The following is a 19,477-nucleotide window of genomic DNA, read 5'->3' as shown; positions in this document are numbered from 1 at the left end:
GACAGACAGACAGACAGACAGACAGACAGACAGACAGACAGACAGACAGACAGACAGCCAGCCAGCCAGCCAGCCAGCCAGCCAGCCAGCCAGCCAGCCAGCCAGCCAGCCAGCCAGCCAGCCAGCCAGCCAGCCAGCCAGCCAGCCAGCCAGACAGACGGACAGACAGACAGACAGACAGAGAGAAACGTATACGTCATTTTTCTTTCTTCTTTTTTTCACTTGAAAGAAACGAAACCGTTCTACAAACTTACCTATCTATCTATCTCTCTCTCTCAGACTTTCTCAAAAAGAAAATCAAACGAAGAAAGAAAGTAAAGCGAATATCTTATCGTTTGACTTCATCTATAAAGATGTTTCGTTGCTGTTGTTATTGTTATTGGATCGATAATCGATAATCGATAGAAATGTTAAGTTTGGTAAAACGCGTTACCCTTCTTTATTCTTGTGTGTAGAAATGTAAAAAAAGAAAAAGAAAAAAAGAATAAAAGGAAAGAAAGAGAAAAAAAAAAAAAAAAAAAAAAGGGAAGAAAAAAGAGATAGGATAGCAGGTGCATTTCACGAAGCTTAGAACGAAGCAACCAACCAACGAAGCAACCCCCCCTCCCTCCCCCTTCCCACCCACTCCCTCATCATCCCTCTCTTCCTCCCCATGTGCAAGCTCGAAATACGAGGGAAGAGTAACGTTCGATGTTCCGTTGGAAGCACATCGCCGCCGGAGAATACTTAAGATATGCTTTTGCTGAAACTCCCCCTCGACGAGCTGCACTTCCCCCCACCCACCCACCCTTTACTCTTCTCTTCTCTTCTTCTTTTTCACCTTTCTTCTCTCATCCTTAACTATCAAAGGGTTTTTGCACGTCCTCGTAAGAGTAACAGGAAATTTACTTGTCCGTATAAAGTAAAAGGAAATAGAAGGGTGGAATAAGAGCGTTGAAGGGGTAAGATAGGTGGGTGGGGGGTGGGTGAGAGGAGGTTCTGGCAGGAAAGAAAAGACGAAATTTCACCTAAATGTTTTTTCGTCCCTTTTTCCTTTCCTTACAATTTTCTTTTTTTTTTTTTACCAACAATCATCTACCCTAGGAAAAATCATCTATTCGTTTTTTTATTATTTGTTCATTCACTTAAATGTTTTTTCGTCCCTTTTTCCTTTCTTTATAATTTATTTTTTTTTTTTACCAACAATCATCTACCCTAGGAAAAATCATCTATTCGTTTTTTTATTATTTGTTCATTTATTTGTTTGTTTGTTTGTTCATTTATTTAAGGGACTAAGCCACTGTGACTGTGAATTTAAAGATGTTCACTTTATCGTACACAATTTATTTGTTCTCATATTGTATTTTATTAATATTGAATTAATTTGCTTGTCAATATAAAATTAATATTTCTTATTGAATGTGTGTGTGGAGGGGGGGGGGGATATAACAATTAACGCGATACCGGTTTTGTATATTAATAAATGACAATACTTTTGAACGATGATATTGTAATAATAATTATACTTTGATAAAACAATCACGACGAATGCAGAGATTTAATTGACAAATATTATATCGTTCGTGAAAGAACAACACAAAAACAAAACAAAACAAAAATAATTATATATATTTAATTAAATACTTTTAATATGACAAACATTCAATAATAATATCGATCGCGTTTAATATCAGCTGTATTAAATGATCGTGTGTGTATAACAGGTAAATCTCATACTCATTGTAAGTATAGTTGATTATGGTAAATACATTCGACTCGATTTAGTTTTGAAATATATATACAATAATAATATAATATTATTCTCGAAATTGATTTTCCATCATAACCTATTGTCGTCTCCTATATTTTATCATTTTTTTTTTGTTTTATGAAAATACCAACTATCGAAAATATTGAAAATAAATATGATAATACAAAATACGAATTTTGATACGAATTTTATCAACGTATAATAAATAAAATTAACATAAGTATAATAATAATTGTATATGAATATATTTTCAAAATTGTATAAAATATCAATCGATACGAAACTTACTGAACAATCCATCCCCAATATTATATTTTTTTTTTTTTGCAATTTTCCCCCCTTTTTTTTTCTTTGTATTAATAGATAAAGATAATTGGTGAAGTGGAAATTTTACGATAGCTGGTAGCCGATTCTACGCGACGAACAAGAACAAGACAGAGGATAAAGGGGAGGGGGAAAAAATTGAAAGAAAAAAAAAGGAGAAAAAAAAGAGAGAAATAAATCTTTCATTGGTGAATTTTATCTATCTCTTTCTCTCTTTCTCTCTCTCTTTCTCTCTCTCTCTTTCTCTCTCTCTCTTTCTCTCTCTCTCTTTCTCTCTCTCTCTCTCTCTCTCTCTCTTTCTCTCTCTCTCTTTCTCTCTCTCTCTTTCTCGTTCGTATTCGACCGCGTTAAGTATCTGGGAGAAGTCCTTAAAAGAAATATGATCCTGAAATGAAGAGAGCTCTGAGAAAGGCAATTGCAATAGCCGGAGATAGAGAAAAGGGAAAAGGGAAGGGGGAAGGGAAGGGTAAGGGAAGAAAAAGAAGAAGGCTCACAAGCAGAGAAAGAAAAATAAACCTCTCCAGTTGACCCCGTTAATTAGACCGTGCACTTATCTTTCCGCAAGCGCCCATATTTTAATCCTATTTCTTGCTAAAAAGAGAAAGAGAAAGAGAGAGAGAGAGTGAGAGAGAGAACAAAAATGAAATAAAAGAAATGAATATAGGAAAGAAAAAGTAAAATGAGAAAAATAACATTGGCAATATTAAACTATACTTTACTTACTGTTATACAATAATACAAGATTTAAAAGAAAAATAAAACAAAACAAAAATCTACGATCGAATGATTGATCATTTTCAAAAAAAAAAAGAACTGTAATTGTTTCGTATACTGAATAAAATAATAATAATAAACGTTTACACTGGTGAATATATATTAATTATTAAAATCTTTCCTAGACACTGTGTGATCGTTATTAATTACGAATAAAAAATATAATTAAAAAATTATGATCAAATGAGAGATAATATATCCAATTCTACACATTCTATCAATTTATATACTATTATCTTTTCTATTCTCGATGGAATAGCCCCCCCCATCCCACCCCACCCCAAATGAATAAAATATAATAATAAACGTTTACACAGACGAATATATATATTAATTATTAAAATCTTTCCTTTGACACTGTGTGATCGTTATTAATTACGAATAAAAAATATAATTAAGAAATTATGATCAAATGAGAGATAATATATCCAATTCTACACATTCTATCAATTTATATACTATTATCTTTTCTATTCTCGATGCAATACACCCCCCCATCCCACCCCAACCCAGTAAATTCTGTTTTTAATCGAAACTCTGTTAAGCTTCGAAATAAGATCAAAGGAGAAACGTTAGAAAAGAGGAACACATCGAATGATTTGTTCTTACGAAAACAAGGATAATCGTCTTTGTGATCCTGCAACTGAGAGAACTCGAGTTATCGGTAGAGAACACATTCTCTTTCTCTCTCTGTCTATCTGTCTTTCTCTTCTCCCTGACACAACCCTATAATTACAACCCTTCAAGCTTTCGAACGTACAGGAGAGTCCGGTGATAAGAGCTTCTTGGGCTTATTCACCTGTATTCACGTGTCTCTGTAGTCACACATACGTGTTAGTCATGTTTCCTAGGATGATACTAACTAGTAAAACTACCACTAATACCAGTACACTATCATCATCGTATACTATACTTGCAGTTACTCCCAGGTATCTTTCAGACCTATTCTACGAGGTTGCTATCGTTGAACGACCAAACTAACGACACTGAACTACATTTGTTTATGGCTTGTACCACCATATCATTGGTAGATACAAAGTAACTGGGATTAACTTACTAACTTCTCAGTTTAATTCTCATAAAATATATATATATATATATATATATATATATATATATATATATATATAATATATATATGTAAAAAAAAAATATATATATGTATATATATATATGTATTCTTTTGATGTGTGTTGTCGCACTTCAAGCAGTTCTCGTTAGAGGGACTGATTGATAACATCGGAAGGCAGAAATAAGTAGCGACTGATAGAGAAAGAAAAGTTGAGAGTATATAAAATAAAGCACATATGAGAAGGAGTAAAGAATATTTATTATAAGTATAAATAAGTAAACTGTTTAGAGTATAAGTGGGAATAATAAACTTTAATTGTCGTTTTTTTGGTTTTCAGGTAAGGGCATTTAGATATAGTAATTAATATAATTAAATAATGTATGTATATAATAAATAGCAATTTGAATTTTTGGTTTTCAGAAAAACAAATTTTAGTTTATTGGTTATCCTCACTTAATAATAAGAGTTATAGTCTTATATATATATATATATATTTATTTATTTATTTGAATTAATATTAAAGAATGTAATTAATATAAAAATAATTTATACTAAATTAAATGGAATATATGTAAAAATAAATGATGATATTTTCACGGGGAAAGCCACTACAGTGACTTATGACTTATATAGAAGACCACTATAAAAAAAAATGGCATTGCGAAATTAAATGGAAGTTAATATAATGGACCTTTTTTTAAAAAATCACTTCTACAGTAGTGGTTTATGATTTCTATCGAAGACAACTATAATTGGGGCGTTTAATAAGTTTGTTCAAAAATGAATTGTACAATTTAGTTAAGAAAACAACAAAAATTGCAATTATTTTCTTGACGGTGGACACAAATACGAATATATTATATTTATTTTATTATTAATGATTTAATAAATTATTCAGTGACTTATTGAACTTCTTTATTGAAGTTTAGTCGATTATAGAATAGGATGTTGGTGGCATACAGATATTCGTTCGTTGAATTCCTTAAGCCGTCTTTTCGTAAGATGCTACTTCAAGGAAGGAAGCCGGTGAATGGAATTGAGCTAAGAAGACTCATGCATGTATACGTTAAACACACATACATACACATCCACGCACGTATACATATGTTCCTTCTTTGTAAGCTGATTGATAGACTGCGAAAGTTCTCGATGGTAACCCCTCAGACGAGCTTATGCTCTGCTTACTACTTTCCCTATAAATCCCTTTTTATCTTTTTTTTCGGATCATTTTCTGACGATCCTTGTCGCTACTAAAAATTTTTAGATTCCTTTGAGTAAACTGATATATCATCTATCGATTGTTTGATACGTTAGCTTAACTACTGATTTCGAGAAATCAATTTTTATAAAATATATACAATAAATCGAATTTATTTTAAATACCACCATAAGTGATTTTTTTCCTATAAATCGTTACGTGCCATTATAATACCTTTTATATTCAAAATTTATATTTGAAAAAGAAAAAAAAATGAATTATATATATATTTTTATGATTCGTAGAGAAAAATATTATTCTTAAACTGACCACACACCAACGGAATGGGAAACTCAAACTCGAGTTTACCGTTTTCCGGGTGACCACTGCTAGCTAAACCTTGACCCTTCCCCGGTCAATTTCCTTACGAGTGTATTTGTGTTTGTATGCGTGCTTACTATATACGAAATTATATATACCACGATATCACATATTTAATAAATATAATATAACTATCGGAATAAAGTTTTTCTGTTAACCTGAATAGATTTGCCGAAATATTGGATTTTTTTTGTATGACACTTAGTTGTTTGATTACTGCAGTTGAACATTTTTTATTGGTTTAAAATAGGGAATTGAAGAGAAACGTATATACCAATGTTACGTAGAAGTATCCAGTATGTTTCTAGTTTGCACAGATATGTACATAAGTGTATAGACATAAATGAAAAGCCATGATCTATCATCCCGTCATAGGTACCGAGAAACCGTTTCAACTTTGTTCATATGAGACTAACTATCAAACGTCTGTTTGTATTTACGTGTAAATAGAAGCTTACGCGCAAGTACACACACACACATATATATATACACACATATATTCGCAATGTAACCGTACTTCTCTTACTATTCGCGTGTCTGTCCTCTTTATGGTTCGATTCCGCAAGAGTTTTCGAACATGCTTGTAAGCATTTGAGAAGCCGCAACAACGTGGTATCGGAAACTTCCCACGAAAATTCTACTATCTACTATTACTACTATTACTACTATTATTTCATTCTCATTTCTATATCTGTCTATCCATTTATTTATTTATTTATTTATTTATTTATTTATTTATCTATATTGGATTGTAAAATATATACTTTTTTTTATTATATACATTTTTTCTACATTTAAGTTATAATAATAAAAAAAAAGAATAAAAATGAACAACAAAAATATATATGAGAAGACATGAAAAGTTAAACAATTTTTGTTTCATTGGTTTTCATTTATTTTTTTTAGAAATAATGTTTTCTAACGATGATACTACTCTCGATTATTAAAACTACTCTCCTATTACAGGAAACAATATTGTATAATAATATCTTTGAAGGTATGCTTGAAATAGAAAAAAAAAAAGAAAAAAAAAATCTACGCATAAAACCAAACTGAAAGAACTACTATTTTTTTGGTGGTATTTTTTGGTTTCGTTGTTTTCTACCAAAAATTTCTAGTGTTTTGTTTTTTTCTTCTTTTTGCAATGTTACTCTCTCTGTCTCTTTCTTTAAAACTACTAAAACTTCGAACTAGACTATAATATACAACCATAACAGATTCTCTCGGGTATTTTTCAGAATTCCGAGCAAATAAGAAATCTTTAGAAACAAATTTTTCCCCCAACAAAAAGTCGTAGTTTTAAAATTAACAAAAAATATATTAATATAATCTTAACAACAACAACAACAACAACAACAATTAAAACCTGATGCACGATAATTTTATAATTAATTGTAGATATATAATATAATCATTTTGAAAATAATTCAAATGAAAAAAGAAGAGAAAAAGAAACCAAAAGATTAACTTACTACTTTTATCTCTTCGTTGTTCTATTCTCATGGTATTCGCATGATCGAACGATGTAAAATTCAGAAAAAAGAAAATAGTAGTGCATCTTACCTGGAAAAAAAAAAAACAGAAAGAAAAATATTAACCATCGTTAAAAGAAGAAAAATGAAAATAAGATTTATATAATATAAAACAAACAAAAACTTGCGGGATCGTCTTTCGTTGAAACCCCATAGGAATAGTATCGTCCTATTTTTTTAAAAAGAAAGAGAAACAGAGAGATAGACAGACAGGGAGGGGGAAGGGGGAGAAGTTTTTTTGGGGCTCTTCTTGGGGTGGGGGGTGGGTGGTTCTCGTTGAATAAAGTCTTGTTTTATTTTTACCATGAAAATCGGCCGTTCATTTACGGAATACGAAACTTTACTTTGAAAGATAAACGAGGAATCTCTTTTACCGACCACCCTTAAACCACCCCTAACAACCACCCTTCTTTATCCTCCTTCAACTTCTTGCACTACCATTTCTCCTGTTTCATCTCTTCATCATTATTTTTTTGTTCTATTCGCGATAGCGAAATAAATCTTCCTTCGGGTAGTTGGTAGGTGGATAGGAGGTGGGTGGTAAAAACATTGGAAGGGGTGAAGTGGGGAATGAGGGAAGGGGGTGCATGTATACGATTGTAAGCTATATCCTTTTCATGTATATACGTATGTATAGTTTTCAACGTAGTGTACGCGCGTATATCGTGTATGCGTTATATGCATGTGCATGTGCATGTGCATGTGTGAGTGTAACGTCAAGTGCAACGAAATAAGGAAAGATTTATGTGCGAGGCGTGTAAACAGCCGTGTAGGTACGCGCATCTTGTTCGAGAAATAGACATATGTGAGTATCGATCCTGGTAGAGTCGAGAAACACACCTGTAACTACCCCCCCACCTACCCCTCTCCCTCCCTAACCACTCTTTTCTGTGTACTCTCGTAAACGAGTATCACACGTATTTGGGCTGGCGTTTATCGGAAAGCTTTAATGAACCTGTTTCCGATGCTCTAAAGCTTTATACTCACATATAATACCTAACGTATTTTATATACTGATATGTTTCCTTTAACTAGATCAATTTTAAATATATATATTTATGTAATAATGATGATGATAATAATAATAATAATAATAAAATGTTCTTTTCGGGCTATATGACGTGAAAAAAAAACGGGGTTTTGAAAATGAAATACATTTAATGCATAGAAAAAAATACGTCCTATAGTTAGTTAAAAAAATGTACAAAAAAAAAAAAAAAAAAAAAAAAAAGAAGGCAGGCAGAAAAAAAAGAAAGAAAAGAAAAATGTTGTCTCGCAATAATTCAATTTTAAAATACGAACCACACCGATATATAAAAATTCTATCAAAATGCGAATGCAACCGCGATAAATTTCCTTCAAGGACGTTTTCCTGCAATTCTTGTAATACTTTTATGTTATATCCGAGTCCTAACTGTTATCCCACGAGTCAAACTTTTTTCTTTTTTTTTTTTTTTTTTTTTTTTTAAAAAACGCGCGACAACTTACAACGAGTGAGAATATNTATCAAAATGCGAATGCAACCGCGATAAATTTCCTTCAAGGACGTTTTCCTGCAATTCTTGTAATACTTTTATGTTATATCCGAGTCCTAACTGTCGGCATACGAGATCGGTTTTTTTTTTTTTTTTTTTTTTACGAAAACGCGCGACAACTTACAACGAGTGAGAATATTGCGACAGTAGCAGCAATCCCTTTTCTTTCCTTCAACCCTCCAACCCCACTCTCTCTGTCTGTCTCTTTCTCTTCCTTTTTCTTTTTCTCTCTTCATCTTACTTGTTTAGCAATGTTCTCGAGTAGACAACATGGGATTAACATAATTTCGTGTTTTGTAAGCATTTTTTCCCCAAGGGATGACCTCTCTCTCTCTCTCTCTCCCTCTCGAGAAAGAGAGAGGATGGAAAAGTAAGTGGTAGACAAATTCACGATGAAAAGTAAAAAAGAAGAAGAAAAAAAAAAAAGAAGAAGTGAAAAAAAAAAAACATCTACATCGAGTTTATTTGCGAATTACCAATTATTCGATGTATCATCTATAAAAACATTGATATTATTATTATTATTATTATCTTCATTTTTTCCCCCCCCCCCCGCCCTCCCATACAACAATTGTTTAAATATCCCATAAGTTTGGTCAAATTTTTCAAATAATTAATTCAACAACATTTTACTTATTCATATCAAAAGCCCAAACTCGTTCACGTGAAACGTTACAATCCCTTAATTTCTGGATATTAAACAACCATTTTCAATTGGATTTGATTGATGCACCCTGCGATTTATTTTACTAATTACACTTTTGTTATATTATTATTTTGTTCATTTCAAATATCCTCAAATTCTCTATTCTCCGACCAATAGAAATAAGGTACGAGGGTTAAGAATAAGGGTACGTAAAAAAAATGATGAGACGTTTAATTACCAACTGGGAAGGAGACCCTTAAATGCGTTCCGAGTTTGCCCAATTTTTCTTTTCACCCGTTTTATGCACACACACAGAAGGTGCTGGATACCTTACGTTGCACACTCTATTTTTTTCAAAACCTCCCCTTCCCCCCTGACCCACCATCCATCCCTTTTCACAACTACAACCAACCTTTCTCTGACGTGAAACAAATAATCGCTATTATGGCAAAAGCTAAAAAGGGGGGGGGGGAGAGAGAGAATGAGAGAAAGAGAACCGGCGGCTCGAGTAAGAACGATTTGTATTCCGCAGCAGCTTTTAAAAAACTTTCTCGTTTGCGATTGGGGTGCATGATGCACATGCATGCATGTATGCATGCACCCTGTTACGATTAATGAGAAACTTTTATCTTTGACCGATGGTTGTTGTGCGTTTTGTCGAAGGAACGTGACAAATGACGAAGATGCAATTTGTTGTTGTTCCCTTCCCCCCCCCCCCTCAACCTCCACCTCCTTTTCCACCTACTACTATTACAAATGTAAATAACAAATAATTAGATAACAAATTATATTCATTCGTTGAGATAGAGAGATTGAAGTGAGAGAGAATATTAAAAATAAAATGAAAGTATATATGTGTAAAGGAAATGTATTCCTTTGATGTGTGTTGTCGCACTACAAGGAGTTCTCGTTAGAGGGAGTGATTGATAACATCGGAAGGCAGAAATAAGTGGCGACTGATAGACAAAGATAAGCTGAGAGTATAAAATAAAGCACATGTGAGAAGTAATATAAAGAATATTTATTATAAGTATAAATAAGTAAACTGTATAGAGTAAGTGGAAATAATAAACTTTAATTGTCGTTTTTTTGGTTTTCAGGTAAGGGTATTTAGATATAGTAATTAATATAATTAAATAATGTACATAATAAATAGCAATTTGAATTTTTTGGTTTTCAGAAAAACAAATTTTAGTTTATTGATTATCTTCACTAAATGATAAGAGTTATAGTCTTATATATGTATATTTTATTTTTTCAATAATACACGTGACACATGCACGAGGTGTTCGGGAATAAATAATATAATATTATTCGTAGAAATGTTGTTAAAGATTCGATCGAGGTGAGGAATGAGATTGCAGGGTAGCATTGGAATATACTGATTGGAATAATTCTGGATTTTGTTTTGATGAAATATTCGAAGAAAATAAGTATTCCGATGTTAATGAATGAATATTCAACGAAATCGAGAAGAAAAACGTGAAGGATAGATATATATATAGATAAAAAGAAAGAAAGAAAGAAAGAAAGAAAGAAAGAAAGAAATAAAGATAGATAGAGAGAAACAGAGATAGAAAGTCAAATGTGAATAGAAGTACGATTCGTTGAATGATCGAAAAATCGAATCGTTGATTAACCATTCGGAACACGTTGAAAAAAAAAACACGGTGGAGAAAAAACATTGCTATTCGTATTTTTTTTTACTTGATTTGCATTCGAATTGTTTAACGAAAATAACGCTACAAAAGAAAAGAAAAGAAAAAAGAAATAGGAAACATTAAAACAAAAAGAGAGAGAAATATATAAAAAAAGAGGGAGAGAGAGAGAGAGAGAGAGAGAGAGAGAGAGAGAGAGAGAGAGAGAGAAAATAACAAAAAGGAATTTTCAATTTAACCGAAAGGTAGTACAACGCAAGAATTCTGTTAAATAGGGTCGAGCTACCTTTTGATTAATTCAATTTCACGGAACATTCGAGTAGTGCTTAATTCTGATAGCCATTTAAGCTCGTAAACGGTAGCCTAGTCTAAACGAAGGTCAGACCTTATCATTACCCTTTGACCTATCTCTCTTTTTATATTATCTAGGAACATTTTTTGGTTAATGTTAAATTAGATAGATAATTTCAAAGCCCCCCCAGGTGATATTATTATTTTTTTCTACAATAATTTTTTTTACCTTCCATTTGTTTTTCTTTTTTATTAGCAATTAACAAACGCATTAATTATATGTCCACGTGGCCCGGTATAATTAATATAAAATATTTTCATTTATTTTTTCTGGTAACGTTAGAAGTATCACTATAGTGACGTTTAGTAACTAAAGGGTTAAATACAAAGTTAAATATATTTGAAATAATTGAGAATTCGGAATATTAGCCAATCGAAAATTTTCTCCAACGATGGCTATCATTTTTTTCTTTACCATTCTTTTCTTTTTCCATGGTAACTACACATACACATAACAGCGTATATTCATTCCTTCTTTTTGTTTCCTGCCAACCGGAGAAATTCCATTTTCTCTGTAGTCTTTTACAGGACTACCGGGAATTTCTTTGCCGTTCTTTCGCGAATACACTTCATTATTATATATTTTTCTTTTTTTTTTAATCTTATTGTTATTATTATTTTTTCTTTTTCTTTTCCATTTAATCGTGTGGAACCCCCTTTCATTCGAAATAATCCAAAAGGAAACGAACTGTTCATTTTTCTACTACGTTTACGGTTCTTAAAAATAATTGAATTGCATTGCAAAATATCTCTTATCGATTTATATTTTTTTTAAATATTTGTGTATCATATATATATATATATATATATATATATTATTTATTATATGTAATTGTTATTTAATTGTTTTAATTAATTTTCACCAGACCGATAGTTTGCATGAACAAATATAAAACTTTTCCCATAGCAAGTCGATAACCAACCCCATCAAGTCATTAGAAAAATTTGTAACGCGAGTAAATTGAAAGAGACGCCCGTTTAAAAAGAAAAAGTCATCTGAAAAAAATTCGAGAAATTCGTAAGCCGACAAGTGAGCTTTTCCTCCCTCTCCTATCAGACCTTGGAAACACCGATGACTTTTTTTTTTATTTAAACTCTATTACATAAGTTGTCGGGGTGGTCTCTCCATTAGAACCCATACAACAACTTGTATGCAAGCACTCAAACCAAATACTTAAACTGTTTCCTGACGTTTTTTTTTGTTTTTTAGTTTGTTTTTAATATGCCAATTTCCTGTCTGAGAGGTAATGAGAAAAAATATTATCAAGAGTCAGGTTAGGTAATTTGTAAAAAAAAACCTCTCTCAGAGAAGAAAAAAAATAAACTATGACGTAACAAATTCAATGGAAAATCGTGGAAGGAAACGTGAGAAACGGGTTTCAGCATTTATTTATCTCATCAGCACGTAGAAAAGTCGTTCGACGTTATGGTCTTGATCAAAAATAACGTTTCTCTTGTATACGAAAACGAAATTTCGACGTAATTGTGTGTAACAATCGCCTTTCGATTCTGTCACTATTTTTTCTTTTTACTCTTATTCTTATTCTCTCTTATTTCAAAACTACGAAAAGACAGGATAGGAAAGCAAAAAGACGGCGGTAACGAGTCGAAAAGTTTCATGGAATTTCGATCGATCTGAAAGTTCAATTTATACGGCATTTCAACGATTTTAACTCCCCCCCCCCTTCACTTCCCACACCCCTGCCCCTGTTACAGTCTACTAAAATCCAGTATCTTACGTTGAATCGTACGAATTTAACTTATTTCTAAAAAAAAAACAAAAAAAAATACAGTATTGCGTTTCTGTTGTATCGTACGTTTAAAGAATCAGGTCTCAAAATTAATACAAATTCTAAGACAATTATTTAAACGAAATATAACAAATTTCAACAATTACAAACAACAACAACAACAACAAGGACAAAGAAATAAATCCAAGCTGATAATTATGAATCTAATCCTTTGGATAGTATCCTCCGAAAAGTATCAGCCCAATTAAAATATAAGAAAAACAAAAAAAAAAAGAAAATCAATGAAATCAATTTGTTGGGGATAATTCGGATTGAAGTTTAAAGGATAAGCGACTTCATATAATTCATTCAGACGGTGTCTTCTTATTGGGTCATGCAAACAGAGAGACAGAGAGAGAAGGAGGGTGGTGGGTGGGGTGGGGTGATGGGGGTACGAGAAAGACGAGTTACAAGATGACAGAGGAGTCTTGAACAACGACGATCTAGCGAACGTGGTAGCAAGCAAGCATAGCAAGCAAGCAAAGCAAGCAAAGCAAAGCATAGCAAAGCATAGCACAGCATAGCAAACGTAGCAAACGTGGGACCGACCACCCCCCGCCCCCGCCTACTTGCCCGCGTTTAGTGTTGCACTTCACCGACGACTACTAAACCCCATTTAATTTCCTGAGTTAACGCTCGACTTACTCGAATAAGCACCCAACCACCATCGTGATTCGTGATTGCATTTTCTCTTCACCTCCCACGGCTTCTCCACCTTCAGCGGGGACAGGGGGGAGAGGAGGAAGAGAGTTACGTAGTCCATATAATAGTATAAGTGTAAGTGCATACACCATACATTTCTTACTTCCCTTAGATGCAACTATTGGGAAGATGGGAGTTGGTTCAGTTCGGTTCGGTTCCTATTTCGAAAATTATTTTCGTCAGATTCCAGTTCTAGCGAAGTTTAACATGGTTACCAGTAATAGTAACGGCAATTGGGGTGGCGGGGGAGGTGAATGGGGGATCTAATCCAGTTCGATGACGCATTAGAATCTTCATATTGCTCATTGAACTATTTCGAATCGATAGACCTAATTCGCAACACTCTCACTCGCACCTTTACCTTTAAACCTCCCCTAAACACACCCCCCTTCCTAACCCTTCCCCGATTATCCTAGAGAATCAGAGTATATTAATGTATTGTCATTGTCTTGAAAATGTTAGCATGTCAAATGTTAGGTAATGGCAAATACCAACTAGCAAACGTGCACGGATACACGATTGGATGCTTATCGCTGTATCAGCTCAAGCAGAATTCGCATATCCCGCAGGATAACCGAGTTAATGATTATTCATGCCAGGTTGTCACCGCAGGGTGTTATATAACGAGGAATCTACAGGAATTGGTACTGTAAAGAGACGGATAGATGGAAAAGGAAAGAGAGAGAGAGAGAGGAACAGAAAATCAGAGACAGTGACAGAGGATCGTAGTATGTCTTTTTTTTTTCTTTCTGCAAACCATTGATTTCGGTATTGCATTATATGATGACTTCGGCAGAAATAGTTGACGTGCTAGTTGAATGGAATACGATCTCATATTATTCGATACGATGATTCAGTCTGAAGGGGAGGGAGGGGCTTTCTTCATCGTTGAAGTTGCTTCGAACTCGTTGCAAATAAAAAAAACTAGGGATGGGTAAGGGAGGGGAAAGAGTATATATATATATATAAAATAAATAAAAACTAGTAGAAAAATCAGTTTAGTATCAGACATTGCAACTTATAATTAGAATCTTATATATGATCTTTATTATTCATGGATATATATTATATATGTTTTTCTTCTTATTTATTTATTTATTTATAAAAAATCCTCACGAAATAATTTGTATTCTTTTCTTTTCTACTGTGTAACAAAAACAAAGCAAAAGGCTAAAAATATTCGTGTAAATCGTTTTTATTAATCTAACGTCGCGAATGAATTGCTGCTCAGTTTGACTGAACTGGCTAATTTGCCCAGGGTTTTGTCTCGTTTGGGGGGACGGGGGGGGAACGGGAAATTTGCACTTGAATAGCCATGAATAATCATGGGAGAAGAGTCCAACAGAGATCGATCTCGTAACTAACAACTTGAATCAATATCGTGCACCGATGTATGATTTCCATCCTCCTCCTCCTCCTCCTCCTCCTCCTCCTCTACCACTTTGTTGTTGTTCGACTAATCAGATGAACGACAATCTTTTCTATACCAACCCCACCAACCCTTTTTAAACATTTTGTTTCGTAAAAAAGTACCAAGGAAATCGTCATCGATTTTATTATTCGAGATTAACGTTTACGTGACAAATACAAATACAAAAAAAAAGGAAAATAAACATAAAAATAGTCTCAATCAATGCAATAACGAAAAAACTCGTCTGCGAATTCGATAAATAATAATTCAAGGAATTTATATGCGCGCGGATGCATAATAATTTACTTTTTTTGGCGGAGAAGGAACTCGTAATGTTTAATTGAAAAGATTTGAAAAATTGATTGCAATTAAATGAGGGTATATAAACGTGTTCCGATAGAAAATTAAAAAGTTTCTCTTCGTATTTTAGAAAAATAGAAAAAAAGAAAATAAATAATTCATTTAATTACCAAGCGTATCTAACATTATAATGATTTATTCGTGAAAACGACTAGACGAATTATTTCGAATAATGGAAAAAAAAGAAAAACAAAATACTTTGCAATATTCAATTGGAATAATCCATAGAAATAATCCTGACGACGAAGTTTTACGAAGTATAATATTATTTGTACATGAATTTATATAAAACAAGTAAAGATGGGTATTCGCATTATACAGAAAAGTTATTATTTAAATTTACTTAACATATATATATAAAAAGTGATAATAAAATAATTATAAACAATAACGATATATTAAATATAATAATACTTGATTTCCGAATAAAGAAAGTATGACTGTTAATAATGTGGAATCCAAGGTATTGTTTTGCAATGAAATTAGGCGTAATTTTACGACTGCATTCGTCTAGGATATCATATGGATTGATGGTGGTTGTTGTATTGTTGTTGAGAGAGACGACGACAAGTCTCCCTCCTACCCCCCTGACCACCTACCAACCTACACAACAAGTATAGTTCCTAGATACGCAATGGTAGCGTGCACTAGTACTATTCTGTACCGATAATCACTACAAGATATCACGGCTTGCAAAGCATGGTTGTACTATTGGGTGCTACCAGAGGTGAAATTACAAACCAAGAGGTTTGAATCATGCTACTACTACTACTACTACTACTATTCCTGACACAAACACGACCATTCCACTATGCATTTTATACGTGTAAGAATCTTAAACAACATACGTAATTCTAACTGGTAACCTGTTTAAACGAACACAAAAATTATCCCCTTGTTTTCCTTTTGTATATTCTCAGAAAAAGAACAGAAAATAAAAAAATAAAAAAGTACAAGCATCAGGATGAGAAAAATATCATACATTTCTTTTCTTTCTCTCTCTCTCTCTCTCTCTCTCTCTCTCTCTCTCTCTCTCTCTCTCTCTCTCTCTCTCTTTAGCAGAAAAGAAGACACGCTATACTGCTTGCTGGAAAATGGCGAATAAAAAGAAAATTGGAAGGAAATGTTGAAAGGAANTCTCTCTCTCTCACTCTCTCTCTCTCTTTAGCAGAAAAGAAGACACGCTATACTGCTTGCTGGAAAATGGCGAATAAAAAGAAAATTGGAAGGAAATGTTGAAAGGAAAGAACAACAAAAAAAAAAAAAAGAAAAAGAAAAAACTAGAAAACGACTGGTTCTCGATGTTTGAATCTTCGTAAAAGCAAACTGTTATGCACGCCGAGTTAATAAGGCAACTTCTTTTCTAGCGTATTATTCGTTATGATTATGGAAACAAAGTAACCTTGATTACGTAGAAAAGAAAGCTGAGCAAGTTCTTTTCTTTTTTTTAATCTTTTCTTAATCTTTTTTCGTTAGAAAATAAAAATTGAAGGGCTGCGTGATAGAAAAAGCAAAAAAAAAAAAAAAACACGAAAGATTAGAATTTGGAACAAAAATCAGAGATAAAGAAGAACTCGAAGATGATAGTAATTTTCTTTGGAACGAGTATAGAAAAGTAGTACTTTATTCGTGATAAAACTACAACGTTAACTCTCTCTCTCTCTCTCTCTCTCTCTCTCTTTATGTTTCTATCCTTTTCTAACATAAGTATTCCCATCTTTTTGAGTTGAATTCTTGCCAAATGCAAACCACACACCTGGGGTTGTCGCTTAGCCATTACAACCAAAAAAACCAGTTTTAAGAGACTTATTAAAAGAACATTGAACGAAACTTAAATGCACCAACAAATGGTCGAGTTAATCTTTGACGAGGCAGAAAAGAAAACTTTTCGAAACATTAACAAATCTATAGTTTTATAATTTTCTATACGAATTTTAATGGTCTTACTGTAATATAATGTCAACGATGTAAAACTTAAACTTAGCGCCAATATATAGTGGCAAGTAAATATTTTCTAATTTTTCGCGATCATATCATTAACAATATATTAATGCAAACGAATTCGATTTAAATAATGATTTGTCATCGATCAAATAAGTCATGGGAAAAAAACGAAACTCAACTTTAGTGGCTTATCTGTAAAACATAGATAACAACAACAAGTCAATCAATTTTTAAACTGAATTTATTAAAAAAAAATATATACCAACTTCTCTCTCGAAAAATCTTCGATAAAAATAAAAACGATACGTTTCCCCCCCCCCCACACACACACACACAGAGAAAATATCGTCATTAGTGTGTTGTTAAAAGGTAAAAGAAGGTTGGTGTCGATTGGCTTTTACCAGAAAAGAAAAATCTATCCGACTAGTTCTACTTTCAATGAGTACCTATTCGTTGTTGACCGAGTTTCAAGTGAGGAACACGATAAACGACGACGACAAAATGTGCTCTGACGTCAATTTCAAAGTGGACAGCAACCACCTATAACTTGCTACCAACCAACAACCGAATTTTTCCATCATTTTTCAGACCCATCGGAAATCTTTTCGCTTTCCAACGGGTTTTTAACTTCGACGTGAAACGCGATTCAATAAGAAACGGGGATTGGGGAGGGAAGGGGAGGGAGGGGGTGGGAAATGGTAAAGGTAAATCGAACGGTGGTTACGCTAAAAACATTTGACATTATTTACTTTCAAACATATTCAACTATCCTCTCTTGATATATTATTTTATCGCAATATAAGGTAATCAATAAATTAATCTACAAATATTATATTTTACAATGTAATAATAATAATAATAATAATAATATCATTAACCCTTCGAGGAGATATTCGATCAATATTTCACATTTTAATTCAAAATTAATCCAAGATAAAATTCTTATTTGAGAAATTCACAGCAAGATCCTACCATGCGAACGAGTTTTGACAGATTGTTAATCCACGTGCTTCAATATATTATACCCTTCCACGTTTTAAAGGATTATCAGTGTAAGAGAAAGAGAGAGAGAGAGAGAGAGAGAGAGAGACAGAAAGGGTCCAGGGTAAATTGTCGAAAGTTGGGAGACACTCGAGGATACAAATCGTATATCTCGATCGAAGTGTACTTGGAACGATAAATATATCAACCGAATGGCCAGTAATGGTTCGAAAGGGATGAAGGAAGGGATGAAGGGAGTTGTCGAGGGGGCTTATCTTTGGAAGGGCCAAGTGTATAGTTACCTAGCTTCCTGTATCTATCTCGAGTTAGCAACAACAACTGATCAATTCCGAACCGATGTCCATGATTTAGACGTTTGATCCTGAGGCATACCTTGGAAGGAGAATCACATGCAATTCCCTTTCTCTGTTTCCCTCTAATTCCTCCCTCTTCCCCCTCTTCCCCTCACCCTTCCTCCGTCTTTCTCTTACTCAGGTATCAGAGAGGGACTCGCGGTTATGCGACTCATACATATTCATGTCTGTTCCTGAGCTGCACATACTGCATATACGATGCTTGCTTGGGATTACTAGTAACGTGAGGGGGTGTAAGAGGGGTGGGGGTGAGTTGGTAAGATCGTAAGCCATGCTCTGGTAAGCTATGAATCATTCACAATACTTGATGATCATCTTCGTTAATTAGATTCTCTTTAAATACAAATATCATATTAATTTAATACCAATTTTATATTAATGATAAATAACAATTGTTTCATGATTTTTAATAAGTTTTTTAAAAACGAGACGAATATATGTTATTCGAGTATAATCAAAATCCGATTATTTTGGGACTACAGTGGATGGTATCAGATGCAAAATTTCTAGAACTATTTTTCTTCATGACTTTTAATACGTTTCCAAATAATATATATCGTTTGGGGTTTTTTTAATAAAAATTCTCACGTCATCCCGAGTTATAGTAAATCGAAAGGTCGCGAGGGAATTTTGGGATCGAAAAAGATTTCAAGGATTGGTATAACTCGAGATGAAGAAGATAAAAATTCTGGGG

At 33.1% G+C, this 19,477-nt stretch overlaps 1 protein-coding gene across 1 annotated transcript in view; it reads right to left on the bottom strand.

Moving 5' to 3' along the window:
- The window catches only part of LOC106791175 (disintegrin and metalloproteinase domain-containing protein 10-like), a gene marked incomplete at its 3' end in the record, with an annotated part of 92,297 nt that overhangs the window by 38,737 nt on the left and 34,083 nt on the right, over nucleotides 1-19,477 (bottom strand).

This window comes from Polistes canadensis, unplaced genomic scaffold (genome assembly GCF_001313835.1).
Source record: "Polistes canadensis isolate GaletaPanama2010 unplaced genomic scaffold, ASM131383v1 scaffold_289, whole genome shotgun sequence".
NCBI lineage: Eukaryota > Metazoa > Arthropoda > Insecta > Hymenoptera > Vespidae > Polistes > Polistes canadensis.
This window is presented reverse-complemented; position numbering and strand designations above follow the sequence as displayed.